Consider the following 14,129-nt stretch of genomic DNA (forward strand, 5'->3'; position numbering starts at 1 on the left):
ACATTGGAGAGTCTCCACAGGGAGGGACACATCGAGGGCTCTAGATTTAGCTTGATTTACCTCAAGACCTGAGACCCGAGTGAACGCGTCAAGAACCTTAAAGAGATTTGGCAAGGTAGTATGGGGCGAGGTGATAAAAAGGAGGACGTCATCTGCAAAGAGACATAATTTATGTGTCGTGGAAGCTATCTCTAATCCTTGGATATCTGGCTTTGATCTAATCAGGGCTGCTAACGGTTCAATGGTGAGTGCAAAAATTAGGTGGGATAGAGGGCACCCCTGCCTAATGCCACGTTGGATTGGAAACCTGTTGGAACTAAAACCGGAAAAACGAACAAAAGCTTGAGGGCGAGTATATAGAGCGTCTGTCCAGCGGAGAAAGTGCGGACCAAATCCCCATCTTTGTAATATATATGTAAGGTAGGGCCAGGACACAGTGTCGAAAGCTTTGCGTATGTCGAGGGATAGGAGGTGCATGGGTATGCCCCGAGATCTGGCTAGGTGCTGTAATAAAATAACCCGACGTACGTTATCGCTCGCTTGGCGCTTAGGGATAAAACCCACTTGGTCCCTATGAATCAGCCCTCCGATGTGTGGGTTCAAACGTGTAGATAGGATCTTCGCTAGAAGTTTTATATCAACATTTAAGAGCGATATGGGTCTGTAATTAGACCAGACAGTGTGGTCGGTATTGGGCTTCGGTATCATAGAGACGGAGGCCGTGAGTGTTTCACTACCAAAAGTACCCCCTTTTAACAGCGCGTTGAACGAGTTCGCCAGAAGAGGGGCCAGGATGCCGGCAAATTTTTTGTAATATAGACCTATAAACCCATCTGGGCCAGGTTTCTTATGGGGTTTAAGCAACTTGATAGCCTGGAGTACCTCAAGAGGCGAAATCTCTGCATCGATGATGGTGCGAATTGGAGCGGGTAGCGAGGGGATCGGCAAGTCGCGGAATAGTGTCTCGGCCATCTCCTGGGTAAAGGGGGCGGCAGGTTCATATAACTTGGCCAGGCGTCTGCTAAATTCAGTCACTATTCTAACTGGGTTGCTGGTATGGACCCCTTTGTCCACTTTAAGTCTAATTGGTTTGTAGGTTCGCTCAGGGTGTCTAAGGCGGAGTGCAAGAAAGGTGTCTGGCTTATTAGCTTTTGTATATATGGTATGGTTGGCTCTGCGCAGGGTTTTGTCTGCCGCTTCTGAAAGGAGTAAGTCCAACTCCAGTCGTGTTTTGTCCATGTTAGACTTATTAGTTTCCGAAGGGACAGTCTGAAACTGCAGAAAATTATGTTGGTAATCAGTTTCTAAGCGTTGAAGACGTTCCAATCTATCTTTCTTAAGGAAGGTAGCGGTGGAAATACATTTGCCCCGGATGACAGGCTTATGGGCTTCCCATAAGAGAATGGGAGGGGTCTCCGGAGTGGCATTGTGCAAGAGGTAATCCTGCAGTGCTACTTCAACGTCAAGACAAAAGGATTGGTTAGTCAAATGTTTGTCATTCATGTGCCAAGATCTGTCCTTGGAGTGTGGTATGAGCGAAGAAATGGTGGTAATCACTGCACAATGGTCGGACCAAGTAATCGGGTGTATACAAGAGTGAACCAATATTGGGGAAGATGCTACGGGGATGAAAATGTGGTCTATCCTCGAGAAAGACTTATGGGGGTTGGAATAAAAGGAGTAATTTTTCTTTATAGGGTTACATTCTCTCCAAGTATCTAATAGAGAAGATTGTTGGAGCAAGGACCGAAATTGAGCTGATAGTGATTGGCGTTCTGGAGTGTAGGGAGATTTGTCAAGGGATGGGTGAATGACTAAGTTCGAGTCACCGCACATGATCAAAGTGCCTTTCAAGTGGGTTTTAATTACCTGAAAGAGGTGTGAGAAGAAAGGAATAGGATTCGAGTTGGGAGGATAATAAGAGACGAAAGTGACGTCCGACTCTTGGAGAGAGCCTACTAAAATTATATAAGGGCCCTCCGGGTCCTTCATTTCAGAGGCAAGAGTGAATGGAAGAGAGTGGTGGAAAGCCAGGAGGACACCCTGCTGTTTCGTAGCTGCAGAGGCCTATATACTAGAGGATATTTGCTATTGAAAAATTTGGGGGTATTGTGAGCGGAGAAGTGCGTCTCCTGGAGTGCCACCACGCCTGCCTTTAAAGATACAAAAGTGTGAAACGCTTTAACAGGCTTATTTGGGGAGTTGAGACCTTTTACATTTAATGTTAGTATGTTCAGGGGGGCCATATGTCCATTCGTGGGCAGAAATTACATCCGAACCCGGGATCCTCCTGGGCCAACCGACCAGAGGGGGGGTGAAGGCAGAGGGGGAAGGACAAGAGAAAGAGCAAGAAAAGTGGGGGAAGAACAGAAAAACAAAGGAACAACTACGTAAAGGCGAAGCATAGAAAGGCTGTTGCGAAACGGGGAAATCCGAATTGGCCGACCTTATGGTGCGTGGTCTCTACAACCGGAAAACCCGCCATAGAGAAGGCGCACTAGGATGGGGGGAGCAGTGACTATTCCCCGCAGCACACCGGGAAAAAATGTTACAATTTCAATAAGAGCATTTGAAATAGCATTGTGATATAAATCAACTCTATTAAAAATAGAAACATTAAACCTACAATAAACTCTAAAGAGAATAGAGACATTAAACCTAATAACATTATTGTCAGACTCTGTGTGGAGGAGAGGGGAGGAGAGGGAAAGAGAAAAAAAAAAAGGGAGGGGGGAAAAGGGGGGGGGGGGGTGGGGAGGGAAGGGAGGGAGGAGAGGGAGGGGAAAGGGAAAAAAAGGGGGGGGGGAGCAAAATCACCATTAGAGGTAACATAAGGAAGATTTAATGGATACAGTACATAGACCATCCCATGCACGTTATAACTTAAGGCCCTAAGCTCTGAATGGAGAGCAAGTGGTAAAGTCTCGTGACAGTCAAATAAGGCCGTGAAACTGAGGAGGGGAAAAAACAAAAAACAAAAAACAAAAACACAGTTTTCTCTATGCACACAGCAGTCTGTTAAACATGGCAAGCAATTCTGGCCGGTGGTTCAAGGTGCCCAGGAACCTATTCAAGGTGGAGAAACCACTAGTGAGGAGACTGGAACAGTTAAGCGGGGTACAAATACTCTAGGGCTAGTAAGGCTTACGGTAGGAGCCCTTGCTGGAGTACCTTTCCGGATGGATCGCGGTGAGTGCAGGTCTCTGGGGTCTCGCTTGGGGGTGGCCACATGAGGATATGGAGTTAGGCGGGCTGGAGTGCGTAGAAATGTAGTCTCCGCTTGTTGTACAGGGGTTGCCAGGTGGAGAGACTCAAGGAGGCGTTGTAAGGCTTCCGGAGAAGTACAAGTGTATTGCTGGACATTGTAGGTAAACTGTAGAGCAAACGGGAACCGCCACATGTACTTAACCAGGTGGTGCATAAGGATTTGTAGTTGCGGCTTCATGGCTCGGCGCTTTGCAATTGTAAGAGGAGCCAGATCAGTGAACAGTTGGTATGTGTGGCCCTGAAAGGTGAGAGTGTCCTCTTTGTTCCGGGCAGCTGAGAGAAGTTGCTCTTTCGTTCTAAAGAAGTGGAGCTTTACAATGATGTCTCGCGGCGGGCCATCAGGCTGACGGCGCTTTAGGGCCCTATGGATCCTGTCAAACTCTAGGCGTTCAATCGGGATCGATGGTGAGAGCTCTTGAAATAGGGCCGTGGTGAAAGACTGCAGGTCTATCACTGATTCTGGGATGCCGCGGAGGTGCAAATTAGACCTCCTGGAGCGATTTTCCGTGTCTTGGAGCCGCGAGAGTAGCATAGAGTTCTCTTCACGGAGGGCAGATTGCTCATGAGCATGTTCCCTGAGTGTGAGCTCCATATCGTCGGCCCTAGTTTCGAGGTCAGCTGTGCGCTGTCCCAGTTCACGTATTTCACGTGTTAGTTTGTTAGTGATGTGTTCAGAAGTTGCTTTGAGGGCCTTATTAAGCATTTTCTCTATGTGGGAGAGGAAGTCTGTTTGCGACATACCTGGGGTTGGTAGCGCTGAGAAGTCCTCTGAGCTGGGTCCACACTCTTCCTCCTCGTCATCGCTGTGCGGGTCGGCTAAGCCTGAGGGTGAGCTGGGACGTTGTAAGGCCGCCTGTGCTTTCACCGCCATCTTGGAGGAGGCCTGCGCAAGCGCCTCTTTGATAGGCTTTGGTTTTGATTTACCGCGGTGACCCGTTAAGACCATCCCGGGGGGTGCTCGGCTGTGTCGGCGAGCCGTACCGGCGTTGAGGATGTTGTATTCGCTGACGGTAGCTTATACAGTCCCGGAACCGCTGCGGAAAATGCGGAGCTCTAGTGGAAGGTGTCCGTCATGTCGAGCTGCGCGCATGCGCCCCCTTTTTATCTTATTTTTAAACTGTTCCTTTAATTTTTTATTTTTTTTAATCATTTTTATTGTTATCTCAGGGAATGTAAATATCCGCTATGATTGCAATAGGTAGTGACAGGTACTCTTTTTTGAAAAAAAATGGGGTCTTTTAGACCCTAGATCTCTCCTCTGCCCTCAAAGCATCTGACCACCAATTTCCCAATGGCACTGTTTAAAAAAAAAAATCGAAGTCATGAAATATTCGTAGCTTCCAGTTTCTTAAGCCATAGAGATGATTGAAGCCATCTTGGTCTCTGATCAGCTCTATGGTCAGCTGGTGGAACAACGGGCTGCATTCTTAGGTTCCCTGTCGGAACAGGAGAGCCAGAGAAAACCATGGAAGACGGTGGGAGGGGGAGTACGTTCCCTCCCACTGCTTGTAAAAGCAGTCTAGAGGCTAATTAGCTGCTAGGATTGCTTTTACATGAAAGCCGCTGGAAAGTACAAACATGCATGCTCGAAAGCAAGGACAAGCTGGAAGCAGTAAACTAGCGTTCGTAATGGAGAATTACGTGGCAAATTATGAAATCTCGAAATGCAGCGCACATTCGCTTCTTCTTTAATGGGATAATAATGAAGCTGCTTTGCTGGTGATACTGATGCAGTTATTGCAAAAAAAAATTCAAAGGTTTTTTTTTTCTAGTGATATCAAGAATAATATTATTATGCTTTTTTTTTTGGGCAAGTTACCACAACACCATTATCTCATAGTTTTTAAGATCAAAGATAAAACGATGTTGGTGTCCCTTGTCAATTTTACATTGTATTTTTTTAAATGTAACGGCCTACTCCCAAACTGTCATTTGAAGTAAAACACATATCAAAGTATTATTCTCCACATTTTTTTTTATTGTGCATTAAAAAACAGAAAACAAATAAAATTAGACATGCTATCTGCCAATAGAACTTAGAATAGAACCAAAAAGTGCATTCTATGCATCCAAAAATATAGAAAATATACCACATCAAATCATTATTCAAGCAAAAAATGTCAAAGCAATAACTCCAAAGCCAATAATAAATACCACGTTATCTACTCCGATTCCGCAACATGGCTGGTTGACGAATGGCCATTCAGAAACGAACTGAAAAGCGCAAACTGAAAAGTGAGAAATAAAAAGTGTGAAATGAAAAGCATGAATCAACACTCACCAAACTTCTACTAACACAAAATTAGCAGAAGGAGCCCAAAGGGTGGCGCTAAAGAGCTGAAAAATAACATAGTACGTCACTACGTTCGTAATTGTTGGCAACAATTGTGTGGCCATGTGTATGCAAGACAAGTTTGGGCCAACGCCCTTTGGACAAAAGTCCACAGTTTTGTTGGCCAACAATCCGATCATATGTACGAGGCTTAAGATTTTGCAGAAGAGTTTGACATGCTTCCACACACACAGCTAATGTATAATGTAAAGTCTACAGGCTTGAAAAATCAGTTTGTAAATGGATAGAAAACTGGCTAAAAGACTGTATTAAGAAAGTAGTAGTTAATGATTCACATTCTGAATGGTCTAAGGTTATTTGTGGTTTACCCCAAGGTTCAGTGTTGGGACCCTTACTTTTTAATATATTTATAAATTATATAGGGCAATGTTTCTCAACTCCAGTCCTCAAGACGTACCGTATATACTCGAGTATAAGCCGAGATTTTCAGCCTCTTTTTTGAGGCTGAAAGTGCCCCCCTCGGCTTATACTCGAGTCACCGCCGTCTGTCTACCCGATCAGCGTGTCGAGCAGACAGACGGTGGCCATTCAACTATTCAAAAGCCGCGCCTCCCTGTCTGTGATAGGCGGAACACTCAATTTCCCAGCAGTCAGTGGTCCGCCTATCACGGACATCCGCTCATCCTCATACTACGGACGAGGATGAGAGGATGTCCGTGATAGGCGGAACACAGACTGCTGGGAAATTGAGTGTTCCGCCTATCACAGACGGAAGCGCAGCTTTTGAACAGTGGAATGGTCGCCGAGGCGCCGACGCCGTCTGTCAGACGAGAAGAGCGGCGATCCTGGCATGGCAGAAGCACACAGGCTCGGGACGCAGGCTCGGGACGCAGGCTCGGGACACAGGTAGGCTGGACACACAAGGCTGCACACACAGGGATGGACGGACACACAGGGATGGACAGACACACAGGGATGGACGGACACACAGGGATGGACGGACACACAGGGCTGGACACACAGGGATGGACGGACACACAGGGATGGATGGACACACAGGGATGGACAGGCATGTCTCACCCTCGGCTTATACACGAGTCAATAAGTTTTCCCATTTTTTTTGTGGTAAATTAGGGGCCTCGGCTTATATTCGGATCGACCTATACTCGAGTATATACGGTACCAACAGGTCATGTTTTAAAGATTCCCCTCAGATGAAACAACTGTGGTAATTACTAAGCCAGTGAAACTGATCAAATCACCTGTGCAAAATAATGGAGTGCCTGAAAACATGACCTGTTGGGATGCCTCGAGGACTGGAGTTGAAAAACACTGATATAGGGTCTGTGTTTTGCTTTAGTCTATTAAGGTTACTTTGCATTATAAGCAAGGAAGCTTAGACTTCTACAGTGTATTAATGTGCTTTTACTAAATGAAAAATGCTGTACATGCAAAACTACTACAATTATAGGAATACAATACAAGACTGACAGATATAACCATAACAATCAAAATACTTCCCACTTCCTAGCAAATAAGCAGCCTATGGTCTGTAAACAGTAGATTTATGCTTAAACGTTACTTAACTCAGGTTACAAAGGGGACCCAAGCTTAATTTATACTTATACAAGGGAGACCACCAAGGAGAAAAATAGATCTCAAAAATGCGTTACCAACATCCCGATATACTGTGTAGAAAGAACAAAGAAAAGTATCCACCCCCCACCCCCGGTACTGTGGGACTTTATGGGCAAACTCTAATATGGCAATAGTAGTAAAACATATGGATTTTTATTTAACCTCTTCCCATCCCGTGTATAGTCAAATGACGACCGCAAGGTGGCTCTCTCATCCTGGGCGGCCGTCATATGACATACTCGGCTTCTCGTGCCGCTAGGGGGTGTGCCGGCTTGCCGCGTCACTCGGGAGCTGATGTGCGTGCCTGGTGGCCTCGATGTCCGCCAGGCACCTACAATTGCCGGTCACAGAGCAGATCCATGTCCTGTCAGGGGATAGGAGGTCGATCGTGTGTTCACAGTACAGAGAAAAACTGATCGGTCACCTCCCCCAGTCAGTCCCCTCACCCCAAAATTTGAATCTCTCCCTAAGTTCCACATATAACTCCTTGATTGCGCCTTAGTGTTAACCCTTTCCCTGCCAGTGACATTTATAAGTAATCAGTGCATTTTTATAGTACCGTTCGCTGTATAAATGTGAATGGTCCCAAAATAGTGTCAAAACTATCCGATCTGTCCACCGCAATATTGCAGTCCTGACAAAAATTGCTGATCGTCGCCATTACTAGTAGAAAAAAAAATGCCATAAATCTATCTTCTATTTTGTAGGTGTTATAACTTTTGTGCAAACCAATCAATATACGCTTATTGTGATTTTTTTTTACAAAAAATTTGTAGAAGAATACATATCAGCTTAAATTGAGGAAGAAATATGTTTTTATTTTAATTTTTTTGGGGATATTTACCATAGCAAAAAGTAAAAAATATTGTGTTTTATTCAAAATTGTCAGTCTTTTTTGTTTATAGTGCAAAAAATTAAAAAATTGTAGGGAAAAAAATTATCAAAATGTCATGGGTACAGTGTTGTATGACCGCGCAATTGTCATTCAAATCTTGACAGCGCTGAAAGCTGAAAATTGGCCTAGGCAGGAAGGGGGTCAAATCATCACCATAGCAAAATACAATACATAATGCACATTGAGTATCACGCTCAATCAAGAGCTAAGGAGGATTAGAGAGAAAGCTTCTCTTGTAGCCCAACGCATTTTGGGAATCTTGAAGTATCTCCCTTCTTCAGAGTATTGAAAAGACAAGAGGTTTTTGGGTCTGGAGAGAGCGCTGGCTGAGTCCCCATACACAAATCCAGAGCAGCGGCATGTGCATGGTGTGCTGGCTTAGTTTATAAGCAGTTGCTGAGGATCAGGTGAAAGCATTTTCAGGTATAGTTTCTTCTGGCCTTCCTTGGTGTTAAGTCATTATGGAGTCCAGTGGTGATTGGTGCTTAATGCTCAGTTTTCTTGGGGGGAGGCCCCCGGCCCCCCCAGCCAGCCAACCACCCCCCAGTGCTCGATCGGTCTCTGCTTTCCCCCTTAGCTCGATCGCCGCATCACTCGCCCATCGCCCGGAAGACCCCCCCACCAGCCCTGCACTTATCCTATCCAGGTCACAGCTTTGAGGCTCCCCCCCTGCATCTCCTCCTGAGTCCCGGCAGTCACTTCTCCTCCCGGCCAATCAGAACTTGATCAGGTACCCAGGCTTACAAGATCTTCTGAGGCAGGCCAAAAAAGTCTGTGATCATTTCCGGCGGTCATACACTGCCAGTGCTCAGCTGGCTGACATTCATGGGAAATTCAACCTGCCCACCAACTGCCTCATTTGTGACATGCCCACCAGGTGGAACCCAACATTGGCAATGCTGCAGCAGCTGCACATACAGCAGAGGGCCATCGATGAGTACCTGTGTGAGTATGGGACCAGGACAGTCTCAGAGGAGCTTGGCTTCTTTTTGCCACGCCAGTAGCTACTGATAAAGGATGCATGCACTTTCTTGTCACCATTTGTGGAGGCAACAAGGATGGAGAGCAGTGACAATGCATGCATCAGTGACACTTTCCCTCTAGTCTTCCTGCTTGAGCACAGACTTCGTGGAATCATGGACAGGGAACTTGAGGCAGAACAGCGGAAGGAAGAGGAGGGCTTCCTTTCCTCTCAAGGCCCTCTTTATGCAGATTCCATTCCTGCAGGGCTGCCAAGCACACAGGAGGAAGAGGAGGAGGATTGTGTCAGCATCGATGTAGGGGATAACATGTAGCAGTCTTCAAGGAATGGTTTTCAGTCCCCAGAAACCCAAGCAGTTGTACGTGGCTGGGAGGAGGTAGTTCCTGAAAATGTCATCCTTAGTGACCTAGAAGACTCTCATGCCTCTTCAAACTTTCATTGCATGGGTTTCCTGATTCTGCAAAGCCTGCAAAAGGACCTGAGGATTTGTGGTATCAAGGGGAGGGATCATTACTGGCTGGCAACCCTTATTGATCCATGTTACGAGGGTAAATTTGCAGAGCTCATCCTGCCTTTGCAGAGGGAGCAGAGCATGAAACATCTTCAGGATGCCTGGAAGAAAACTTTGTGTAATGCCTTTCCAGACCCTGGGAGGTTACCATTTCCTGGTCCTGGACAACGTGTTTCTGAGGCTTTGTTCGGTCAGAGGAAGAGTGGTGGAGAAGGTGGCCGGCTGACCAATGCCTTTAAACAATTCTTTAGTCCTCAGCACCAAGGGCTGTTAGGTTTAAGCAACCATCGGCAGAGTCTGAATTATATGGTGCAGGAATATCTAGGGGCAAGTGCAGATTTGGAGACCTTTTCAACTGAGCATCCACTGGGTTACTGGATCTTGAGGATGGACCACTGGCCAGAACTTGCTCAATATGCAATCAAGCTACTAGACTCTCCTGCATCCAGCATGCTTTCTGAACAGACATTCAGTGCTGCAGGAGGGTTTGTAATGGATCAAGAGTATGCCTTTTCACAGACTCAGTTGATAGGCTTACATTTATCAAAATGAATCAGTACTGGATCAGCAGCTATCAAGCCCCTGATGCTGATGTAACTAATTGAATTTGCTAGAAATCTGGGATCCCTTGAAGACTGTCTGTGCTGCGTATCCTATTCCTGAATATTGATTCTGCTAGCTTCCAACAATATCTTTGGTTTAGGGCACCACCAACACCCATGGCCCAATTTTTCTGCACCTTTTTGACTGAGGCCTGTGATTACTATTTTTTTTTTTTACAGCAGAGCCCGTTCCTGTGCCCAACAAGAGTAACTGTGAGGGGTTACAGTATTCATACACCACCAACACCCAAGGCCCAATTTTTCTGCACCTGTTTGGCTGGAGCATGTAGTTACATTTTTTTTTTTTACAGCAGGGCCCGTTCCTGCACCAAACAAGAGTAACTGTGAGGGGTTACAGTGTTCAGGCACCACCAACACTCAAGGCCCAATCTTTCTCCATCTGTTTGACTGGGGCATGTAATTTAAATTTTTTTACTAATTTTTAACAGCAGGGCCCGTTCCTGCATCCAACAAGAGTAACTGTGAAGGGGTTACAGTGTTTAGGCACTGCCAACATCCAAGGCCCAATTTTTCTGCACCTGTTTGACTGGTGCATGTAATTACATATTTTGTCAGTAATTTTTAACAGCAGGGCCCATACCTGCATCCAACCAGAGTAACAGTGAGGGGGGTTACCGTGTTCAGGCACCATTTTGGATGGGCGAACGGTTTGGGCCGGGCATAAGTTTGACCAGAACATTGCCTATTCTGGTGCTCGCCTAACACCCAAACTTTCTGGGCACTTAGTGGGATGTTCGCCCGCTGAACGCACAGTCAATCGGTTGTTAAGGCTTCCCCGCTGAGAGCTAAAAAATAAAATAAAATTATTCTACAAAAAAGAATGTACATTTTAAAAAATGTGTGGGAAAAACGGCGTGGGGGACCCTTTTGGGACTGGGTATGGATTTTAACCACTTCTCCACTCCTGCAGCCCATCAGAGTACCCGAGTACCTATACGCAGCCCATGCCTCATACAATATACAGTGTATATGGGAAAATTGCACTTGGTGATCCAATTGTAATTGATAATATGTCACACAACAGCAACACTCATAAATATGTATACACCATAAGAACAAATAAAGAAAGAAAAAATGTTGCGCTGTCAAAATAGTGATATATAATAAAGTCTGATTATGTGAAGGACTTTAACGGTTTAAATCCTCTGTTAATATAATGAGGAAAGATTTTATTATATATCACTATTTTGACAGTGCAACATTTTTTCTTTACTCATAGATAGTGTTGAGCAAACCCGAACTATAAAGTTGGGGTTCTTACTGAACTTTTGGCTTTTTGGGTCCCGAACCCGAACAATTGACTGTATGTTCGGGTTCGTAGCCGGTGTTCGGCAACATAATGGCGCATTTTAAAACGCCCCGCAGCAGCCAATCAACATTCGTTTAACTGGTGTGCCCTTAGAAGCTATCACAGCCATGCCTACTAATGGTATGGCTGTGATTGGCCAGTGCAGCATGTGACCCAGCCTCTATTTAAGCTAGAGGCACACAGCACAGCACATCACTCTGCTTTAGACAGTGTAGGGAAAGGTTCCTGGCTGCTGTTAGGGAGAGAATAACATAGGAGTCCAGATTCAGAAATCTATTCTAATACCTAAGCGATCTACACAGATTTACCTGGTTGGGTTGCAGTGCACAGTCTTTTTACACTATCATGAGCACAGTGCCAGGGAAAATATAACTTTTCTCTGCAAGCTCAGTGCACCAGCACTGCATCTGTTAGGCCGCGTACACACGGGCGGACTGTCTGCCCAACTAGGTTCGTCAAACAGTTTGACAAACAGTCCGTTCAAAATTAGCATGAACGGACTTGATCACACACGACGAACAAACAATCCGCTGAAAACTTGCGCAATGACGTGAACGGCGCGTACGACGGGACGAGAAATTCGAAGTCCAATACACTGCAATGCAACCTTCGCCGTGTAAATTCTTTCTGAGCATGCGCGAGACTTAGTTTCTCGAACAAGCCTACACACGAGCGGACTGTCCGCTCAAACCAAGTTTCAGCGGACAGTCTTACGGAAATTCCGAAAAACTTTGTTCGTCAGACTGTCCGCTGAAACTGTCCGCTGAAGCCCACACACGAGCGGACTGTCCGCTGAAACACTGTTCAGCGGACAAAGTTGGGCGAACAGTCCGCCCGTTTGTACGCGGCCTAACTGTGACATACACCCTGTACATACTCTGGGTGTATTCTGCTATTGCAAAAACACCCATTTAGTGCAAAAAACAACAACTTTGCAGTGTTTTCTGCATATGTGGAGGTGTGTGTTACACAATTTATGTATTTTTCTTCTATTGTGCTATTCAAAAAAATTTTTTTAGGGCAAAAACATTTTTTTTTAATAGCATTTTCGCCATTTCTGCAGCTCTAAGATACACGTTTACATACTCTGGGTGTATTCTGCTATTGCAAAAACACCCATTTAGTGCAAAAAAACAACTTTGCAGTGTTTTCTGCATATGTGGAGGTGTGTGTTACACAATTATTTCTATATTTTTCTTCTATTGTGCTTTTCAAAAAAATTATTTTAGGGCAAAAACTATTTTTTTTTATAGAATTTTCGCCATTTCTGCAGCTCTAAGATACACGTTTACATACTCTGGGTGTATTCTGCTATTGCAAAAACACCCATTTAAGGCAAGATCCTAAATTTGGAAAATATGAGGAGAACGTCAAAGAAGGGACGTGGCTCCAGTCGTGGTGCTGCTGGTGGAGCTCCTGTTGCAGGGAGAGGATGTGGTCAATTTGTGCCAGCTACATGCACAAGTGAAACAGCTTCCTCAGGTGCGAGTAGATGACAGAGCCTGCAGTGGTATTTGGTCGGGCCTAATGCGGCTGTACGAATGTTGAGGCCAGGACAAGTACAGGCGATAGTAGATTGGGTTGCTGACAGTGCCTCTGGTTCCTTGACATTGTCTCCCACCCAGTCTCCTGATGAAAGATCAGAGCGGCATCTGCAGCTGGTGTCCATCAGTCTTTCACATCACCCCCTTGCAAATCAGCCAAGCAGTCTGAGCCCCAAATCATGCAGCAGTCTCTTCTGCTTTTTGATGACTCTGTTAGCAGGATTTCCCAGGGCCATCCACCTAGCCCTGACCCAGAAGTGGAAGAGATTGAGTGCACTGATGCCCAACCACTTATGTTTGAAGATGAGTTCATGGGAGGACCATCGCAGCACATCTCGGATGATGACGAAACACAAGTGCCAACTGCTGCTGCTTTCGCAATTGTGACGACCGACAAGGAGGGCAGGGGTGAAGACTGGGTGGAAGATGATGTGAAGGACGAGGAGGTCCTGGGACCCACATGGAATCAACGTCATGCAGGTGACCAGTGTAGTTCGGAGGAAGAGGCGGTGGTCGCACAGAGCCACCAGCACAGAAGAAGACGGAGCAGGGTGCAAAAGCTGAGCGTCCATCCCCTAGACAGTACACCTGCTACTGCCCAACACAGCAAGGGACCGAGCAGACCAAAGCCAGGTCCAAGGAGTTCCCTAGCGTGGCAGTTCTTCAGACAATGTGCTGATGACAAGACACGAGTGGTTTGCACGCTGTGCAATTAGAGCCTGAAGTGAGGCATAAACGTTCTCATCCTGAGCACAACCTGCATGACCAGGCATCTAAGTGCCATGCACGAGCTGCAGTGGAGTAGACACCTCAAAAACCAAGAAAGGTCTCTGGCTCCTCCTGCTTCCTCTTCTGCTGCAGTCTCGGCCTCTTCATCCACCTCTGTAGTGACAGTGGCACCTGCCAACCTGCAAACAGAGGATCTGCCAGCAACACTACCACCTGGGTCACCAACTATCTCCACAATGTCCCATGGAAACGTTCAGCTCTCTATCTCCCAAACACTGGAGCGGAAGAGGAAGTACCCCCTTAGCCACCCACGATCCCTGGCCCTTAATGCCAGCATT

The sequence above is a fragment of the Lithobates pipiens genome, unplaced genomic scaffold, assembly GCF_037356315.1.
Source record: "Lithobates pipiens isolate NorthernLeopardFrog02 unplaced genomic scaffold, aLitPip1_a1.2 Scaffold_23, whole genome shotgun sequence".
Lineage (NCBI taxonomy): Eukaryota > Metazoa > Chordata > Amphibia > Anura > Ranidae > Lithobates > Lithobates pipiens.